The sequence below is a fragment of the Bombyx mori genome, chromosome 20 (genome assembly GCF_030269925.1).
Source record: "Bombyx mori chromosome 20, ASM3026992v2".
In the NCBI taxonomy this organism is placed as follows: domain Eukaryota; kingdom Metazoa; phylum Arthropoda; class Insecta; order Lepidoptera; family Bombycidae; genus Bombyx; species Bombyx mori.
This window is the reverse complement of record NC_085126.1, coordinates 4,267,455-4,289,703: the sequence shown is the minus strand read 5'-3', so window position 1 is coordinate 4,289,703 and position 22,249 is coordinate 4,267,455. Positions and strand designations below refer to the sequence as shown.

Sequence of the window (22,249 nt, the reverse complement as noted above, 5' to 3'; positions counted from 1 at the left end):
CATAATTGTGGCTAGTCGTATAATACATGCTTTTATCTTGTATTATATCCACGTTTCTCCTACTCCTAATGGGACTGTATCATGCACATGCTATCCAATGTAGTTCCGCTCCATCTGTCATCATATTACCGCGTCGAATGCACATGAGTTTGTGTACAGACGTGAAATTGGTTTATTTCCGTTGCCTACAAGACTATATTGAAACGTTTTACGGAAAAGTGAATGATTACTAACATGATGAAACAAGTAAAGAAAAAAATCAGTTTTAAAAACATGCACGCCGTTAAAAATATGTTTTTAATACAATTAACGAACGAAATTAGATTTATTTCTTAAAATGACAAGTATGTAGGTACGAGTGTTTACATTTCTTAAGAGCTTTTGTGGATAGATATACCCATCCTGTCAGTTTTTACCGCGAAGCTGCGAAGCGTTTTCATGCCATGGATACAACAAAGTAGGTATATAATAGATGCTTAAACAATAATTTTAAATTCCCATGCTAATTTTACCGCTTTATTGGTTTTTCTTGCTAATTTGATTGTATTATGATTTTTTGTCCTTTTACACTCTGTTAAATAAATATCGAATTTAATGCATATACTCGTAGTCTTTATATATAAAAATGAATTGCTGTTCGTTAGTCTCGCTAAAATTCGAGAACGGCTGGACCGATTTGGCTAGTTTTGGCTTGAATTATTCGTGGAAGTCCAGAGAAGGTTTAAAAGGTGAATAAATATGAAAATGCTTGGAATTATATAAAAACAAACAATTTTGTTTTTCCCTTAATGTGTCCCATTGGACGGATTCCTTTTGTTTGTTTTAAGTTTATTTTATAGAAAACTTTAGGTCTTTTATTTATCGATTGAGGCCCTACGAAGTCTGCCGGGTCAGCTAGTGGTAAATAAAAAATAGCGCTCTCTGTTTTAATGTTGTTATGAATCACTGAATGTCTTTATATCTCGATGTTTTCACTTCACCGTGACAGTCACTCGTAAACAGGGGTAAAGTACGTATTTCGTACGTACGTAGGTACGTTTTTTTTTAAGCTTCGATTGATGGACGAGCTCACAGCCCACCTGATGTTAAGTGGACTACTGGAGCCCATAGACATCTACAACGTAAATGCGCCACCCACCTCGAGATATAAGTTCTAAGGTCTCAGTATAGTTACAACGGCTACCCCACCCTTCGAACCGAAACGCATTACTGCTTCACGGCGGAAATAGGCGGGGTGGTGGTACCTACCCGTGCGCACTCCCAAGAGGTCCTACCACCAGTGATTACGCAAATTATAATTTTGCGGGTTTGATTTTTATTACACGATGTTATTCCTTCACCGTGGAAGTCAATAGTGAACATTTGTTGAGTACGTATTTCATTAGAAAAATTGGTACCCGCCTGCGGGATTCGAACACCGGTACATCGCTTCATACGAATGCACCGGACGTCTTATCCTTTAGTCTACGAAGACTTTGATGCGTCTATTCAATGTCGTTTCTATAAAATTAGATAGATATTGGCACGAAAGCCCGTTTCCCATTCAAGATTTATTACAGAATAAATTCACCTTTTATCTAAGATAATTTGGTAATCTGGTCACACATTCGATGTGAACTGTAAGACAGAAAACTTTGTGAATTTACGATTATAGTTTTTTTTTATCCTTACACGTAATGTGACAATAAATAGAGCATAAAATTTATATGCGTCAGGATAAGTTCGCAAGGAGGCGAAAAAACACAGAGAAAATACAAAATGTAGATAATAAAGCTGAAAGACGATGCCGGGAACATGAATTGTGTGTTCTTTAAGTACATCTGTAAATAATGATAGGGAAAATACGGTTTCATTTACAAATCAGAGAACCAAAGTTTTTTCTTTCTAAAAGCTACAAATGTACCTTTTGTATTATTATTTATAATGCCAATTAAGGCAAACGATTTTGGTGATTCTACTTACTTCGGTTAAAGATGGGAACGCGTTAACGATAGCAAATAAACTTTCTAATTTTTTACCTTTTTGTTTTATTTTATTGCTTAGACGGATGGACGAGCTCACAGCCCACCTGGTGTTAAGTGGTTACTGGAGCCCATAGACATCTACAACGTAAATGCGCCACCCACCTTGAGATATAAGTTCTAAGGTCTCAAGTATAGTTACCTTACCCTTACCTTACCCTACCTTACCTTACCTTACCTTTGGTCGGTGGGGCAACTGTTCCATTATGTCTGGTGAGTGTCATGGGTTCCGGTAAGCAATCAAAACCAAATGAGCCGTAAGCTCATTCTCGAAAAAAAAAACCTACTTTCAAGAGCGGTAGAATTATTATTTATAATTATGTCTGCGGCATTGAAAAACTAACCCCATTAATCAGCCAATGATAACTAAAAAATGGTCTATTGTACGCTTTCCTCTGATCGACAGCTGAAAGGCGATGTTTGGTTTAAGCGACATTCAAACCGAAACGCATTACTGCTTGACGGCAGAAATAGGCAGAGTGGTGGTATCTACCCGCGCGGACTGACAAGAGGTCCCACCACCAGTAGAAAAAAGTATAAAAAGCTTTCGAGCCAATTCAATTAGCGATCGTTGACAGTTTAATTGCTTCAATAAAAATCGTAATGAACGAAAAGAACAACCACAGAAGTTTTAAAACAGAACAATTGCACACAGACCGATTCAAGAATTAATTCCTTTTTGTTAGGTAATCATCATCGTTGATTCTGAGAAGATCCTGAAGAAGACTCTGAGAAGATCTTCGTCAGTGAGAAGATCCGATGAGAAACTCGGTGGGCTGTGTCTATGGGTTAGTTTACTCGCCGAGCCCTTCGCCGCTAGCGACGGGTTCGACGAGAACCTAAAAGCACCGTTAGTGGATCGGGAGGATCCGAAATGACGTGTTTAGGACGATGTCGACTGTTTACCATTCGGTCCGCAGTATCGGGTATGTAGTTTCCGACGGCCACGACAAGACGATTTTCGTGTCATAACTTTCTCAAAGTGGCGCACTGATGCCGACTGAAAATACTTACTGACGGAGTCAAGCTCTAGATCATCATGGAGATCCACGTCCCTCAAGAACCGCGGTGCTCTGCCGGCTATCCTGCAAAAATGGGATTGGGTAACTTGAAGGGGTTTCAGATTAGTGCGGGCCGCGTGAGCGATCACAACACTCGCATAGGTCATGACCGGGCGAATGCTAGTTTTGTAGACTATTACCTTATTACGGGGACAATTTACTTCGCTTGCAAATCATCCGATAGTATACTCCCAAAAGCCACACATAAGCGCGCTGGCACAAGCAGAACCAACTTAATCAGCTTGTATGCGTTCTGTTTCCCTACCTATGCTGGTAACCTTAGTCACGTAACCAATCTCACGGGGCTCTAACCTGACGAAGCTGTAAGTAGGTGGGCGTAGGCGTGTTTTCTCTTTTAACACTAAAAACAAAATTTGTTGTAGGTTTGTTCACATTCAATTACAAATCTAAAACAAATTCGTAATTTAATTATTATTATATTTGTCTACAAGTTTTATTTATAGGAACAAAAATACTATTTGGGCATAAACAAGATCTATTAGTTAAAATGAAAACACCATGGAGGATATTTTAATTAAGAGCTGAAAATCTTCAATAAAAACCTAACTAACTAACTCTAGTTTAATTTACATTAATAATTTTATTAATAGACGAGTGTACATAAAATAAAATATGCGAATAAAAAATAACCAAGATTATAGAAAGCTAATCGAAGCTTTGTATCGTCCAAACAATTAAACCTTCTGTATACATTTGTAATCTCTGGAAGAGACTAATAAGGTAACCATGGCAACGCACAAAGACCCAATCTCAGTTTTAATCACGACGAATTCGGATGAACGAACCCCTTTGATTCGGTTCTTTTGATAGTGAGTGACTCAGTCGCGATATTTGATTTATAATTTTTATACATTATGAACGTAAAATAATTGGGGTATTTTCTAGATTATTTAACATCTAATTTCGGCCAAGAAACATGTGACTGTTGGATTTTAAATGCATTATTAACCTCTTTAGGGTTATTGACACATATTAATATGTGTACGTAGTTTTTTTAAAAGTTATTTATACATTTAATTATACGGTAAATTGTCACACATGAGGACTTTCCTTTTAATGTATACTCACTAATTTTGTTTTTTTTCTTTTACCTACAAAAAATTACAAATCTCAGTAAAAATTATATTAAATTTATTTTATTTGTATGTACCTTAAAGATTTCGTCTCTGAGGACGTTATAATAATCTAACATCTACAAATGGCATGGAACATTATTATCATTCAATATTTCGCACCTACGCAAACTTTTGTCTATTTAAAAGTATGTATTTGAATCTTCGGAAATAATGTATGGACTATGGAAAAATAAACGCGCGAAATTTAACCCAAAAAATATTTTTTATTTAATCTATGCTTTCTTATTCCTGATTTTTTTTCAGTTATGAGGAAATCGCCGGACTCCCACCCTTCACTGGGAATGGCGGGCGGGGTATGTCGGAGTTGAACCGACTAGAACCTCCTGTCACTTAACAACCCACGTCCGAGCCTCGCATGAGACAGAACTCTTTTTTTTTCCTACCTATGCTGATAGCCTTGAGAGGCTATTTCAGCTTACCCTAGCGTGTGTAGGTGAACTCACGGGGCTCAAACCGGAGAGTTGCTAACACTGACCCTAGCAAGAGCAGTGCTTCGCAGAATCTACCACCGGGTCGGAAACGCGACCCACTGAGAAGATCCGGCGAGAAACTCAGTGGGCTGTGTCTGTGGGTTAATTCGCTCGTCGAGCCCTTCGTCGCAAGCGACGGGTTCGACGAGGACGGTGACCGGGTACCAGAACTCATGAAAAGGCAAAGGGGGAGAATAGAGTCAAATTGCATTCGGAAATGATTGATCTACAAATAGTAGCATTAATGACAAATTTCTACATTGCGATTTATGATATAATAGCAGAGTTTCACACGGAGACAAGTAAATACATAAGACGTAAAAACATTTTTATGTTATCACTAATTGAAACGTCCCCGTCTGCAATACCTTTATTAATAATAAAGTTATATTTATATTATAGTATGTATCTTAGATATAATATTACATTTTACAGTTTATTATTATTGTTTTTTATCTGACTTCAAAAAAGGAGGAGTGTTTCAATTCGACTGTGTGTGTGTGTGTGTATGTTTTTTTATGTTTGTTACCTCATAACTTTTGACTGGATGACTCGATTTTGAGGATTCCTTTTTATTAGAAAGCTGACGCTTCCCGTGTGGTCCTGTTTCAATTTAGTCCAGTTCTGATAATGTTATCCATGAGAAAACCATAGAAGTCTTAAATTTGCATTAAATACGTGCGCGACAAATATATGAATAACTCAACATCACACCAACCAATTTCGATGATTATTGTTTTTAGTGTATATTAATTTGTTTTGGAATATCTTTTTTTTTCTATTTGTAGTCGGTTTTTGTCAAAGCATCTCTATTTACAATTATTATTACATGTCACTTGAAATGCAGCAGGCTTTCGTTTAAATAAACCTTTCATACTAAATGGCCTTCCATTGTTACCAGTTTAATTATCTACAAAACGACATAGCTCTATTGTGATGTGAATTTCAGATAATCGTTTTGCGTTGCAGATGACAGCTTATACTGTTTATCGTACTAGCTATGTTCTAATAAATCCATTGAATTTATTACGAGTACATTCGCTAAAGGTTTTGTCGTGTTTGTTGTTATGGTCGTATTGAAACTAGATTTGTTCGTCTTTCTTCTGTCCATATTTTTATTAAAGTAACTGATTTTAAATGTACCAAATATAGAACGGAAAGGCGCAATACAGAGATACACATACAGAAAAGGAGATAAGATGAAATTACGGAGATAATTTGGTAGACGGTGAAAACACGAAACAAAAACAAATCTTGCTTCGTTAATTTGCTAAACATAAAAAAGGTAACACCAATGAAAAATTGGTTTGAAAAGGCTTAATTAATCATGTAGTTCGACATTTTGACATGCGAAACTACAGCTCAGTACGGAACACGTACCAAACAGCATTCACGCATTATGAAACCTTGACCTTTCCCGGAACCGATGAATTGATAGCCAATAAAATTAGACCCCCGATAATTTATACAGTGTGCCTTCGTCGGCCGGTTCCTTTCAATGCGCTATATTAAATTTACCCTATGTACAAACAAATCTTTTGTCTTTTGACTGGAGCCATGTCTTTTAGGACCGAGAGGGCTGGTGGTCGTGGCGCCGACGACCGCCAGTCCGGCGTCCCGAGGGGGAGGGTGATGGGAGAGATGTGCTCCGCATTATACACTTCACTTTCCCCCCTTTGCCTTTTCATGAGTTCTGTCTCATGTGAGGTTTGGACGTTGGTTGTTGAGCGACAGGAGGTTTTAGTCGGTTCGACTCCGACATGCTCCGCCCGCCGTCCCCAGTGGAGGGCGAAAGTCCGGCGATTTCCACCTGACCAAAAAAAATATAAAAAAATGTACAAACAAACCTTTTGTATTGCGAGACTGGAGCCAGGCCTTTTAGGGCATAAGTGCACGAATTGGAATGAAACGTAACTAGATTAAAGGCTTGTACTTGTGAAAGTACTCTTTAGTGTCGTTGTGAGAAACTCGAAAAGAAATTTTAAGAAGAGACAAACGAATATATCTGTAGGATCGGTAAGAACAGAATGTATGAAAAGAGGATGTGAGTATGTATGCGACCGGTCATCGTTCTCGTCGAACCCGTCGCTTGCGACAAAGGGCTCGACGAGTAAATTAACCCACAGACACAGTCCACTGAGTTTCTCGCCGGATCTTCTCAATGGGTCGCGTTTCCAATCCGGTGGTAGATTCTGCGAAGCACGGCTCTTGCTAGGGTTCGTGTTAGCAACGTCGTCAGGTTTGAGCCCCGTGAGCCTTCTAGTTCTAGTTAAGGCTACGCTGAAGTAGCCTCTCAAGGCTATTAGCTGAGGTAGGAAAAAAATACGTATGCGAGTGAGAGAAAACTGTAAGAAAGGTAAAAGAGAATGGCAGAGAAAATCAAGATAGCGAAGACAATTCGATGAGCAAGGCGTAAAAAGATGTCACTTAATTTTTTATTATAATAACAGAGAAGATTTTAGAAGAGAACAATAAAAGTGCAACAGTGGAAATGTTTTATTTTATGCGCCACGATCCCAATTTTACACATTTATAGGGCTTAGAGTGTGAAATAATGAGATAGAATACTTCTGTGTGCTTAGTGCGAGTTTCTTAACGTTCTCGACAGTGTAAAAGTTAACTCAAATTATTATGGAGTTGAAACGTTTGTTTACGTTTATCGCTAGGGGCGCTGTACCAACTCCATATTGAGTTAACTTTTACGCTATCGAGAACGTCAAAAAACTCGCAATAAGCAAGCACACTGATAATTTCACTTCTATTGCAAAAGTGCACACGTTTTGTTTTCGTTTTTCTTAAGTTACACGTTAATACAGTAATATGTCTCATATTACTCCTAGCGGAACTAAGTTTTGTTTAAAGTTAGTAAGGCCAGTGTGCCTCGCTCAATATTTAGCAATGATTTGTTTGGTCCCCGGATAAATTCTCCGTTCTTTTAGATTATTTAACCGGTCACCGTTCTTGGCGAACTCGTTGATTACGATGAAGAGTTCGACGAGCGAACCCATAGACACAGGCCACTGAGTTTCTCGCCGGATCTTCTCAGTGGGTCGCGATTCCGGTCCGGTGGTAGAATCTGAGATGTACTGTTCTTGCTAGAACTAGTGTTCGCGAATTCTCTCAAGTTGGGCCCGTGAGCTCACCTATTCGTACGCCCGTAGCTGGAATAGCCCTACTAGACTACTAGCGAATGGGTAGAAATATTAGGATGTATTGTGGCAAATACTATTTCTCTCGCGAAGCAATCTCGAAATCACAAAAAAAAAAAAACCAAAAAACAAATGAGTTTGTTATAAAATACAACCGTTATACAATAAAATTAATTTTTAACTTTTAATTTTAAACTTATTTTTATTGTTTCAAGGTAGATTCTTCACGTTATGACAGTTTTTATGAATAGTGATAATTTCTTATGCTCATAATGTCATGTACATTATGCATTCACAAACTGTATCTAAATAGAAGTATTACTCTGTAATGTCAAATGATGTTATTCAATCTAAGGTGCACGCTCTTTATATAACGTTGCGTTGCATATTGTAAGTATAGTGTAACCACTTCTGCACAGCATGGGGAAGGTCAAGTTAGAGTGGCAACATAGAGAGCCTAGTAATTTGATTGCGGCGAGGGTCACGTCTTACTGTTCGAGCTTACGTACTGTGTTATTGACTTTATTGTATTCGAAAAGTCGTTTATGTGATAGGTATGTCGATAGTATGAAGTTTACTGATGATTTTTGTCTAATTCCTTAAACATTACATAACCACGATGATTTAATCAAAAAAAATTAAGTTCCCGATAAGAATTATAGTCTATAACGTGTCCTTGTCTGAGGGTGCCTCTGGGTACGCTGATGTTACATGAAAGAGACTTGAACAAAGCGAACTTGTCCTTTTATATTTTTAATGTGTCGTTTCTCGAAGATTCTGCATGCCAGTGATGTGCAAAATCTGTCGTCTGACGACATACAAAATCGCACAGTCACGACATGCAGTGTCGAGTATGTGAGGCTTAAAATCGTTTTCTCCACACTGAGCCACGTAGAAACGCTAGATGGCGTTGATTTAAAAAAAATACATTAAATTTTCTGGCGTTACCAGTGCCTATCTGTAAATATTGATAATTAAGTTAATAAAAAGTAAAAAAAAAATCAATCCGAATTAATAAAATATTTCCTTAATGTTCACGCTAGCAAAAACATAAAGCGTGGCGTAGAAAAGTGGCTAATGCGAATTCTGTGTTCAACTAATGCGGATTTAATGTATGAATATCTACAACAATCTAACTTGTACTATACTATAAGTAAAAAGATTTTTTTTAATAGGAAACATAAGAAATCTTTTATTGAAAGTGGATTCGCTTGTACAAGAATGTCCTTGCCGAAGAATTGTGATCGAAAGATTTTGACAAGTTTTTTTTTTCCTACCTATACTTGAGAGGCTATTTCAGCGTAACCTTAACTTTTAGGTGAGCTCGCGGGGCTCAAACCTGACGACGTTGCTAACACGAACCCTAGCAAGAGCCGTGCTTCGCGGAATCTACCACCGGATTGGAAACGCGACCTACTGAGGAGATCCGCCGAGAAACTCGGTGGGCTGTGTCTGAGGGTTAATTTACTCGTCGAGCCCTTCGTCGCAAGCGACGGGTTCGACGAGAACGATGACCGGTGCTTGAGGTACCTAAAAGCACCATTTTTAACAAGTAGGTTCTACGATTTAAGTACTTTGCATAAACAATTAGTTTGTTTCAAAGTTATTATTATTTTACGAGCTATGAAGACAGATCTACTGGATAGCCAGTTGTTTGATGTTAAAGGCTGCAAACAAACACTAAAAAAACCTTTACTAAGTGATAATGATGTTGAAAAATTATTTGCCTTTAAATACGGGCAGGCGTCGTACTAAATCTGTTCAGTCGAGAGAGAAAACGTTCCTATATTTCAAGGAATCCTATTTTGGAATAATATATCTAAATAATCGTGTATAATTAATCCCCGATTTTTGCTTATTAATCGACTAGGTTACGATTTCGATTTTTTTTGTATTTTTTATTTATTTATTGCTTAGATGGGTCGAGCTCTCAGCCCACCTAGTGTTAAGTGGTTACTGGAGCCCATAGACATCTATAACGTAAATGCCGCCACCCATCTTGAGGTATAAGTTCTAAGGTCTCAGTATAGTTACAACGGCTGACCCACCCTTCAAATCGAAACGCATTATTACTGCTTCACGGCAAAAATAGGCGGGGTGGTGATCCCTATCCGTGCGGACTCACGCGAGGTCCTACCACCAGTTTTCAATTTGATCAAATTTTAGATACCATATAATAAATTAAACACTTTGAATTCTGAGGAATTATAAATGAAAATAAGGGTTTGTTCAGAAAACACAACGTTTCCAGGTATTCGTGCGTCAATGTGAATTTTTCCTGTAATAAATAATTCTAAAGATTAATTCATTGATTGTAATCATTTCACCACTACTATTACTACTGTAGGTACCACAAATATCCCCATAGCAACTAATAATTATAATTACAGTCAAACCTGGGTAAGTGAGAACTGGATAAGTGAGAAAACTCTATAAGTGAGAGTAATAGCCAGGACCGGCATTTTAAGCCCCTAAAACCTCTATTAGCGAGAAACAGAAACCTCTGTAAGAGAGAGTCGTTTTCCCTCATGGACCTGCGTAAGTGAGACTGCTACTTATCTATACCTCTATAAGCGACAGTCGAGCTTTATTTATTTATATTATTTAGGAGGAACAAATAACAAAACAAATTACAAATTTAACATCTGCTATTTTATGACTCATTCTTAACTTTCATGGAACTTCTTAACATTGTTTTTGTATTGTTTTCTCGTCAATATTGAACCTATTCTATTTCGTGGAACTAAATAACGTTATTTTATCGCATTCTTTTCGAATGGACACGTGTGCCTGTGTACCGTCCTGTTTGTCCGGCTTACTCAGTTTATCGTTAATCAATTGGGAAGGAAAGTTCTGTTATGCATCATGTCAAAACGGAAAATTAAAATTAAAGTATGTATTGTCATTAAGTGATAAACTTAAAATAGTGAATGCGTTTGAATCCGGAAAATCGCGAAATGAAATTCAGAGGGAGCATTAGCGAGAAACTCGGGTTAGTGAGAAACCTCTATAAGCGAGAATGAGATTGTGCTCCCTTAAACTCTCGCTTATCCAGGTTTGACTGTATATGTATGTGTTAGCGGTAATTAAAATGCAATGATGCTGCGTCAGTCTCGGGATTGTCGGGCTGCACGTTAAGTTGTAATCCCAGTATACATTAGTCACTTAACTGAACACGTGTCCTGATAATCCTTGCCCGATATAGAGACTCAACACTACCTTTCCCACAAGTTTTGGTATCAGCAAGAATTAGCATTTTTAATAATTAGCCATAGAAATCTACTCTAATAGTTACATTTCTAGTAATAATTAAAAGTACACACGAAATTCAATGAAAATACTAATTGCTTTTAAAACAATTACGTCAACAATTTGATGAAAAATTAGGGTTCTGCAATCAAAATACGATATGAAACACATATTTATGTGTGAGAAAATTAATTATGTTATTCAATCAGTTGTGAATTATATTTTCAAATGAGAAAATAGTTATGAATTCTTTGTTTATAAAATATTATAAATATCTAGTTAATTTTATTTACAATATTTTTATCAAACAATTAAACTTGAATTGTGTACAAAGAAAACAAATCCAATAAGAAAAAAAACAATCAAGAAAAAAATTTCACGTTTATATTTCTTATTATCTATTATTATTATTATTTATCAAGTTTATTAGTCAAGTGTTTATTAATAATTTTATGGAGGCAAATAAAATGAGTTTAAAAATAAATACAAAAAGATTCTGCCGAAACCCGGGATTGAACCGGGGACCTTTAGATCTTCAGTCTAACGCTCTCCCAACTGAGCTATTTCGGCTATATCACTTTGCTTGAATTTAAGTAAACCTTATAAAGATTGACATACAAAATTTATAAGTAATGAAAAGATAATAATTTAAAGATTGTATCTGAAATGGAGAATTCTTTAGAACGGGTCTATTCTTTTAATGCACAGATGTACAAACAAGCTTACCATCCACTTGATATTGAGTGGTTACTGGAAACAGAAATAATAGCGTGAAATCCTCCAAAAGTATTAAGATATGAGATTATAGTCTCAATTGTATTCTATAACGTTATTCCAACTCCATACAAATTTGAGTTAACTTTTACGCGATCGAGAACGTTAAAAAACTTGCACTAAGCACACTGTTGTGACTGTGATCTATGGCAACGACCAGATGTTGCGGATGGTAGCTTGAAGAAGTATATCGCAATAGCCATATTGCGACCGTAATGTAACTATGTAGTATCTTATACCTTTCAACGAGCAATTCTTGTACATTAATATATATATATAATCTGAATCTCGGAAACGGCTCCAAAGATTTTCATAAAATTTAATATACAGGGGATTTCGGGGGCGATAAATCGATCTAGCTACGATTTATTTTCAGAAAATGTTGTTTTATTCGTGTTTTCAATAATCAACTCTTCCCGACATCTATTGGCGAATATTAATACTATTTTTCTTAATTGAGGGCAACTAAGCGGTTAAGATACAAATTCTATACATCAGTTGTTATTATTATCACAAATAATTATATAGTAGAAGGCAGTAAGTAACTTAAGCAGTGTAATACATAAAATGAATATAAACTAGCGATTTTTATAACTTTTTTATTTATTTATTTTTATTGCTTAGATGAGTGGACGAGCTCACAGCCCACCTGGTGTTAAGTGGTCACTGGAGCCCATAAACATCTACAACGTAAATACGCCATCCACCTCGAGATATAAGTTCTAAGGTCTCAGTATAGTTACAACGGCTTCCCCACCCTTCGAACCGAAACGCATTACTGCTTCACGGCGGAAATAGGCGGGGTGGTGGTACCTACCCGTGTGGACTCCCAAGAGGTCCTACCACCAGTGATTACGCAAATTATAATTTTGCGGGTTTGATTTTTATTACACGATGCTATTCCTTCACCGTGGAAGTAAATCGTGAACATTTGTTGAGTACGTATTTCATTAGAAAAATTGGTACCCGCCTGCGGGATTCGAACACCGGTGCATCGCTACATACGAATGCACCGGACGTCTTATCCTGTAGGCCACGACGACTTAACATAACATAACATAACAAGTATTCTCTGGACGTTTTTGCTGACACTGTTGACAGTCTTAGACGAGGAGTCTACAATCTTGCTCAATGAGCTTTTTCAATTAAGAATATAGCGTATTTGGTAGTAAATGTGTAATAATATAAGGTCTTCATTTAATTTTATATGAGTCGACTATTATCAAAGCCGGCAATCTGACTTTTGAACAATGATTGGTAAATCAGAAAAACGAATTATTGACTTTGTATTCCATTGGCAGTCACAAAACTCTTCGGAACGACATCTTAGATAAATAACAGGTTAACTATTAACCTTTATTTAATGCAGGTTTGAACCGTATTCTTTGAAGGAGACGATTATATTCAAATCAATCTGTATTGACATATCAATAATTTTTTTTTGTCCAAATGCACAGATTGCCACCTTTGATAATAGACGACTTATATATAGTTTTTTTTTTATACTACGAACCGCTTTTTTTTTATCAATGCATGCAGTCGATACCTGTAATTGTGTTAGCATTTAGTCTGAAATCAATGTATATGATACCTGTAATGTTCTGTGCTGATGTATAAACATGTTGGTACCCAATATATAAAATAATAATAAATAAATAAACTAGATTCTATCCGTCTGTTTGTTCGCTCACATCTTCGTAATGTCTGAACGACATTTTATGTAGTTTTAACGTATACATTTCGATAAGCTTGGCTGTCTGGTGTAGTGGTAAGTGACATGGTCACTACACAAGGGGGTCGCGGGTTCGAATCCCGCCAAGGGGAGATATTTGTATGATAAATTTTAATATAAATGTCTTTTCCAGGGTTATGGATGTATATTAAATATATGTATGTGTATAATAAAAATCTTACATTTATTTCCGTTATCTGGTACCTGTAACACAAGTTCTTTAAACACAAGTTCTTTACGAACTTATCACGGGACCAGTTAACGTGGCGTGATTGTTAGTAAATATATTTTATTTAAAAAAAAAAAAAAAAAAATTATTAATGTCAAAATCGGATGTTACAACAAAACTTTATCGTTATTTAAATTATCTGTCCTATACTATTTCATGCTATAATCGGTGGAATGCTGTTGACAAAATTCAATATGAAGATTCTAAACTTTTCATCCCACTGCTGGGCATGACTCCCCGCCTCATGTTCCGATGTGAGTGGCGGCGTCCACGTCATGCCTACAGACTACAGGAATCACTAAGCACCACAGAGATACAGCTTATCTGATAAGCCATAGGGTTAGAAAAATCTTAGCACCACAAAATAAGCAAGTAAGAAATTAGATTCGTCTGTCCTCTCATAGCGCTTCGATATTTTGGCAAACAAATTGATATTCAACATTCGACATCCGATGTAGTTAAAAGGCAAATGGCGTCTTCGTATCATCTTAAATGATACTCTAAGTAAATATACTGATAAACTAGCTGACCCGGCGGACTTCGTAATGCCTCAATCGATAAATAAAAGACCTAAACTTTTGTATAAAATAAACTTAAAACAAACAAATGGAATCCGCCAGACGGGGGACACATCAAAGGGAAAACAAAATTGTTATTGAGCATTTTCATATTTATCTACCTTTTGAACCTTCTCTGGACTTCCACAAATAATTCAAGATCAAAATTAGCCAAATCGGTCCAGCCGTTCTCGAGTTTTAGCGAGACTAACGAACAGCATCTCATTTTTATATATATATATATAGATAGAAGATATAAAACATAATTATTTTCTTGTTTTATCTAATCAGTTGTACTGGCAAACGGTTCCTTTTCAAACGGCAATTTTTTTTTATCTTACGCGAACGGTTACAGAACGAAGTAAAAATGTAGGTATTAATATGACTATCGATTATTATGAGATATGATTAAATCAAATTTTGTGATATAAGGATACACGAACGAATTCTGGTGTATTTACTGGTGGCAGGAACTCTTACGATTCCGCACGGATAGGTACCCCTGCTTATTTCACCCGTGAAGCAGTCATGCGTTTCGGTTTGAAGGGTGGGGCAGCCGTTGTAACTATACTTGAGACCTTAGAACTTGTATCTCAGGTGGGTGGCGCATTTACGTTGTGGACGTCTATGGGCTCCAGTAACCACTTAACACCAGGTGGGCTGTGAGCTCGTCCACCCATCTAAGCAATAAAATAAATAAAAAAAAAGCAGTCATGCGTTTCGGTTTGAAGGGTGGGGCAGCCGTTGTAACTATACTGAGACCTTAGAACTTATATGTCAAGGTGGGTGGCGGCATTTACGTTGTAGATGTCTATGGGCTTCGGTAACTACTTAAAACCAGGTGGATCGTAAGCTCGTGCACCCATATAAGTAATAAAAAAAATATACGAGATCGAACCTTTAGTAAAATGTTTTGAATTTATTCAGAGTGTAAAGGATCTTCAGGGAATATCACGAGAAGCCTCCTCCTCCTCCTCCTCCTCGCGTCGTTTTCCTCATTACTGATGGTCTTGACTCCCCGCTGCATCAATTTCTCCCGTACAATTTCACTCCATCTGCTGCGATCCTTAGCTTCATGAAGGGCATTGTGGAAGTTGATGTTCAGGGAAGATCGTATTTGGTCTGACCATCTCGTGGGACTGCGTCCTCTGGGACGTTTTCCATCTACCTTGCCTGTCACCATCAGTTGTTCAAGATTCTGACCCTCTTTACGAGCAATATGTCCCAAAAATTCCAGCAGATATTAGCCAAATCTAGCCATTTCATATATTTTCCCCACACTTGTAGATCACAGATAATAAACCGTAAATGAGCCAGCCGTCTTTTACTATTACTTTATTAAATTACCTTTAAGCACGAACAGCCATTAAATTAACGAAACGAAATAATTCACAACTGCAGCTTCGCTCGTCGTGTTCGCGCCAAAATCCGAATGCGTAGATAAAATATAACATTTCAAGATTCAGTATGCGTGATTTTATAACCTACTTCACTTTTTGATGATTTATTTGAAGAATAGATTTAATTGTAACTATAACTAGTCAGGTCATAAGTATTGTTACACAGTAAAAACTTTTCTTTTAGAATGCTGGCCACAAAAAAGTTTATTGAATTCGAATTTCGAATTGTTCATGAAAATAAAAATGTATACTTTTAGAATTTTACTCATTTTTTAATATGGAGTGGACGCTTAAAGAAGACCATGTTGCAGTTATTGCGTTGCATCGTTGCGGTTACACGCCAATTCAAATTTTTAACATACTGAAAAATTTGAATATAACCAAAAGATTCGTTCATCGTACCATCAAACGATACAATGAAGACTCTAGTGTAGATGACAGGTCAAGAAATGGTCGCCCTCGGTATGTTAGGACTCCAGCAGTGATAAAAGCTGTGAAGGCGCGAATTCAAAGAAATCCCAAACGTAAGGCCCTTCAGATGGGGTTAAGCAGAACCACGGTGAAAAGGGTGTTAAATGAAGACTTAGGGCTTCGGGCATATCGAAGAAAATCAGGACATCGTTTGAATGCTCGTCTAATGGACCTGAGACTGAAGAGATGCCGCGCTTTGTTGAAGCGGTACGCGGGAAAAAAATGTCGGGAAATCCTTTTTTCGGATGAAAAATTTTTTACCGTAGAAGAGAGCTACAACAAACAAAATGATAAGGTGTACGCACACAGTAGTGAAGAAGCGAGCAACCGTATTCCGCGTGTCCAACGAGGTCATTTTCCATCCTCGCTCATGGTATGGTTGGGAGTTTCTTATTGGGGCTTAACAGAGGTACATTTTTGTGAGAAAGGTGTAAAAAGGAATGCAGTTGTGTATCAAAATACAGTCCTGACGAACCTTGTGGAACCTGTTTCTCATACCATGTTCAATAACAGGCACTGGGTATTCTAACAAGATTCGGCGCCAGCTCATAGAGCGAAGAGCACACAAGACTGGCTGGTGGCGCGTGAAATCGACTTCATCCGGCACGAAGACTGGCCCTCCTCCAGTCCAGATTTGAATCCGTTAGATTACAAGATATGGCAACACTTGGAGGAAAAGGCGTGCTCAAAGCCTCATCCCAATTTGGAGTCACTCAAGACATCCTTGATTAAGGCAGCCGCCGATATTGAAATGGACCTCGTTCGTGCTGCGATAGACGACTGGCCGCGCAGATTGAAGGCCTGTATTCAAAATCACGGAGGTCATTTTGAATAAACTTTAGTGTCATAAGAATCTATGTTTTGTTAAGTTAATTTTGGTATATGAATGGTTACATAATGAATAAACTTGTTTCAATTATTTTACATTAAACATGTGACAGAATTTATGACCTGACTAGGTACTTGAGACCTTAGAACTTATATCTCAAGGTGGGTGGCGCATTTACTTTCTGGATGTCTATGGGCTCCAATAACCACTTAACACCAGGTGGGCTGTGAGCTCGTCCACCCATCTAAGCAATAAAAAAAAATCCTCAATCTTATATTGGACATATTTAACAATGATGTGTTTTAATAGTATTAGTAAATGTATAGTTAATATAAAATTATCTTTTGGTTTTTATTTCGTTTAATCTTCTACTTATACAAATCAGTGTATGAATTTTCTTGTGTTTTTTTCATGTTTTTGTCTGTTTTTATTTTAGTTAAAATTCTTTAGTTTACTTACTTACACTTATTGTCTTCTGATACCTGATTATTTCGTATGAATTTTTATAATAAGTAACCGTCTGTGGGAGTTTGAGATAAGTCTTATCTTTTATATTTTGACTTCAGACTTCGAATGAAACAAAACATAACGCAGCTCTCTCTTGCGCCATTTTGTGGGAATAACGACCAAAGCTTTTAATATGCTGATTATTACCGTAAATACGAAGAATGAAACTTTAAATCGAAGAGCGTAACGTTCACATTTGTTTGTTCGATAAATCGGAGAACGGCCTAATTGTAACCGAAGCTGAGGCTTAGGTTAATACAACGCCTAAGCCTTCGGCAACGAGGCGTTTATTAGGTTCATCAAAACCTTTTAGTTTTCACGCTCAGCTGGTTAATTTGGATCCGAAATTCGGATTTTATTTAGAATAATTTATGTACAGTGAGGTAAATATATATAAATCTATATGCAGATAAATATTAATTATATGTAAGTGTTTGTATTGTGTCTGCCCAGAGTCAAATGGAAGTAGCAGGTATTTGGCTCCCCAGCCCAGAGGTGGGAACAGTACTCCACGCGAGGCCGGACTTGGGCTTTATAAAGCAAGTCTTTGTCCAGGCGTGAAGTACCGCTTCGCTCTGTTGAGGACTCCCAGCATTTTGGACGCCAACTTGGCTTAACCTTCCAAATGACTCCGAAACTGGACATCGCTCGAAATGTCGACCCCAAGTATCCCGATACTCTTGGAAGGTTGCAGGGATACTCCTTGGAATTGCGGCGCCATGACAAAGGGGTCCTTCTTCGCAGTAAACGCGCAAACTTGTGTCTTTATCGGACCAGACAAGTTCAGTACAAGACTATTTGTTGGCAAATGGTCATCGGCTTTATCTAAGCGTTATACCAGTATACTGCAATCACTAGCTGACATTTACAGGTTGATACTGGAGCGATTTTAGCACGCGGCGGATGTCATCGTCGCGGCAATTTCTCCCGAGTAGAAGTTCCGGGTTTGTTTTGACGAGTAGGACTACCATTGTACAATATAATTAAGACTTCGGTAGCTTCACATCATATTTTGAGGTAGGTGGTTTCCACGTTCATAAGATCTGTTTATTTCTGTCTATCACCTCACATCAAATGGTCCATGAGCTCTTTAAAGCAAATAACGGCAATAGGATTACAATTTAGGAGATTAACTTTTTCATTTCTGAAATCGAATCATGTCTGCCGGATCTTGGAATGTAGCTGTCAGCAATATCTTTTTTTTTTTTTATGACTTAGATGGATGGGCGAGCTCACAGCCCACCTGGTGTTCAGTAGTTACTGGAGCCCATAGACATCTACAACGTAAATGTGCCACCCACCTCGAGATATAAGTTCTAAGGTCTCAGTATAGTTACAACGGCTACCCCACCCTTCGAACTGAAACGCATTACTGCTTCACGGCGGAAATAGGCGGGGTGGTGGTACCTACCCGTGCGGACTTCCAAGAGGTCCTACCACCAGTGATAATTATTAGTAATATTTATTGTTTATAAATTCGGAAAGCAGATAATCGAGCGATTACATATATATATATATCTCGTATAATAACTACAATCATTTATGTAATATTATTGTTTTAATATCAACAACAGTACGAGTATAACCAAGCCAACAGTTTATAACAATTATATGTAATACCTACTGTCATCTAGCCTCTAACTAGGATTCCGTGTGCTATTATAAAACTAGTTGACACTATTGAAAAAAACGATCGAATTAAAAACATTTCTTTTTTTTAAATACATACCTTTAAAATTAATCTATTCGATATGGATTCCGAACTAAATAAGTTGTAAATAAGAGCTGTGCCTCTTATTTCCATCTGGAAGTCAAACGCGTACTAGGATAAGTAAAGAAACACACACCCGACCGCTACAATGTCTTAATTGAAAAGCCCCAGTACTGAAATATTCATGGAGAAAGGCTCACACGACCACTAATGGGTTAGTTTTGCTTTAGGTACCTGTCTTTCTATTCGAGATAGCCTATTGGCTAAAATTTTTCGCAAGACGTTATCGTCTGCCGTCAATATATCGAATCATTAATCTAGTTAGCTTAGTCTTAATATATTTATAAACATATAAGTAGCTTTGGTTGGGTGTGTTGTGAGAAGCTTGGATAAGTATCGTACGGCCTAATTATGATGCGTCAGATATTTTAGTTATACAATTGAGTGTTCGATATGTGAAGGTGATTACATACGTTATTGTGTGTCTTGATTCTGTGGCGGTAGCCATCTTACAACGCAAGATATTTGACAGATGCCTGAATCTCGCTTACGATATTTTCGAGATAAGCTTACTTATATACAAGTTCCGAATAACAACATTCGAACCTGCGTCGCAGGCTAAGCCAGCGTTCGTTCCGGCGGCGGTGCCCAGTGTCTCGGCCTGGGCAAAACCGCTGCCGTACACGAACACGGCTACAACTCCCTCCTCCGCAATTCGTCCCGCCCCCGCGACTCGTCCCTCTCCCGCGACTTGCCCTCCGACCGCGTCCGAAAATCTCGCTTTAGCGATCGACTTCTTTCAGTCGATCAACTTTGAGCGCGTTAACGCTTTGGGCGACGCCATTCGCGCTGCCTCCACTGCACAACACTTTATCGCCGTTGTGCAGAAATACGCCGACGTATACGCGTCATTAAATACGTACGTCCTCCCCTCACTCCGCCGGTAATCAATGGCGTATATAAGTAGAATAAAGCCCCTATCCGTAACGATAGGATTTTTTAACGCTTACGGTCTCGCAAATCAACGTGATCAGGTTTCTGACTTTTTGCGTGACCATCAAATTGATATCTTTTTAGTGCAGGAGACCCTACTTAAGCCCGCGCGCCGTGACCCTAAAATCGCGAACTATAACATGGTCAGGAACGACAGGCTCTCTGCTCGTGGTGGTGGTACCGTCATTTACTATAGAAGAGCCCTGCATTGCGTCCCGCTCGATCCTCCCGCGCTCGCTAATATCGAAGCATCAGTGTGCCGAATCTCACTGACGGGACACGCGCCGATCGTTATCGCGTCCGTTTATCTTCCACCGGATAAGATCGTTCTAAGCAGTGATATCGAGGCGCTGCTCGGTATGGGGAGCTCTGTCATTCTGGCGGGCGACCTAAATTGTAAACACATCAGGTGGAACTCACACACCACAACCCCGAATGGCAGGCGGCTTGACGCGTTAGTCGATGATCTCGCCTTCGACATCGTCGCTCCGCTAACCCCGACTCACTACCCGCTAAATATCGCGCATCGCCCGGATATACTCGACATAGCGTTATTAAAAAACGTAACTCTGCGCTTACACTCGATCGAAGTAGTTTCAGAGTTAGATTCAGACCACCGTCCCGTCGTTATGAAGCTCGGTCGCGCTCCCGATTCCGTTCCCGTCACGAGGACTGTGGTGGATTGGCACACGCTGGGCATCAGCCTGGCTGAATCTGATCCACTATCGCTCCCGTTTAACCCGGACTCTATCCCGTCTCCTCAGGATACCGCTGAAGCCATAGACATCTTAACGTCACACATCACCTCGACATTAGATAGGTCATCGAAACAAGTTGTAGCGGAGGACTTCCTTCACCGCTTCAAATTGTCCGACGATATTAGGGAACTCCTTAGAGCTAAGAACGCCTCGATACGCGCCTACGACAGGTATCCTACCGCGGAAAATCGTATTCGAATGCGTGCCCTACAACGCGACGTAAAGTCTCGCATCGCCGAAGTCCGAGATGCCAGATGGTCTGATTTCTTAGAAGGACTCGCGCCCTCCCAAAGGTCTTACTACCGCTTAGCTCGTACTCTCAAATCGGATACGGTAGTAACTATGCCCCCCCTCGTAGGCCCCTCAGGCCGACTCGCGGCGTTCGATGATGACGAAAAAGCAGAGCTGCTGGCCGATACATTGCAAACCCAGTGCACGCCCAGCACTCAATCCGTGGACCCTGTTCATGTAGAATTAGTAGACAGTGAGGTAGAACGCAGAGCCTCCTTGCCACCATCGGATGCGTTACCACCCGTCACCCCGATGGAAGTTAAAGACTTGATCAAAGACCTACGTCCTCACAAGGCTCCCGGTTCCGACGGTATATCTAACCGCGTTATTAAACTTCTACCCGTCCAACTCATCGTGATGTTGGCATCTATTTTCAATGCCGCTATGGCGAACTGTATCTTTCCCGCGGTGTGGAAAGAAGCGGACGTTATCGGCATACATAAACCCGGTAAACCAAAAAATCATCCGACGAGCTACCGCCCGATTAGCCTCCTCATGTCTCTAGGCAAACTGTATGAGCGTCTGCTCTACAAACGCCTCAGAGACTTCGTCTCATCCAAGGGCATTCTCATCGATGAACAATTCGGATTCCGTACAAATCACTCATGCGTTCAACAGGTGCACCGCCTCACGGAGCACATTCTTGTGGGGCTTAATCGACCAAAACCGTTATACACGGGAGCTCTCTTCTTCGACGTCGCAAAAGCGTTCGACAAAGTTTGGCACAATGGTTTGATTTTCAAACTATTCAACATGGGCGTGCCGGATAGTCTCGTGCTCATCATACGGGACTTCTTGTCGAACCGCTCTTTTCGATATCGAGTCGAGGGAACCCGCTCCTCCCCACGACCTCTCACAGCTGGAGTCCCGCAAGGCTCTGTCCTCTCACC

At 38.9% G+C, this 22,249-nt stretch overlaps 1 long non-coding RNA gene and 1 other non-coding gene across 2 annotated transcripts; one reads left to right on the top strand and one right to left on the bottom strand.

Annotated features, from left to right (window-relative positions):
- The first annotated feature begins 19 nt into the window (after window positions 1-19).
- Window positions 20-4,436, top strand: LOC134200738 (uncharacterized). The gene is made up of 2 exons (XR_009975780.1): window positions 20-457; window positions 2,708-4,436. It is a non-coding gene; the product is annotated as an uncharacterized LOC134200738 (long non-coding RNA).
- A 7,168-nt stretch (window positions 4,437-11,604) lies between these two features.
- Window positions 11,605-11,677, bottom strand: TRNAF-GAA (transfer RNA phenylalanine (anticodon GAA)). The gene has a single exon. It is a non-coding gene; the product is annotated as a tRNA-Phe (tRNA).
- Window positions 11,678-22,249: the final 10,572 nt, after the last annotated feature.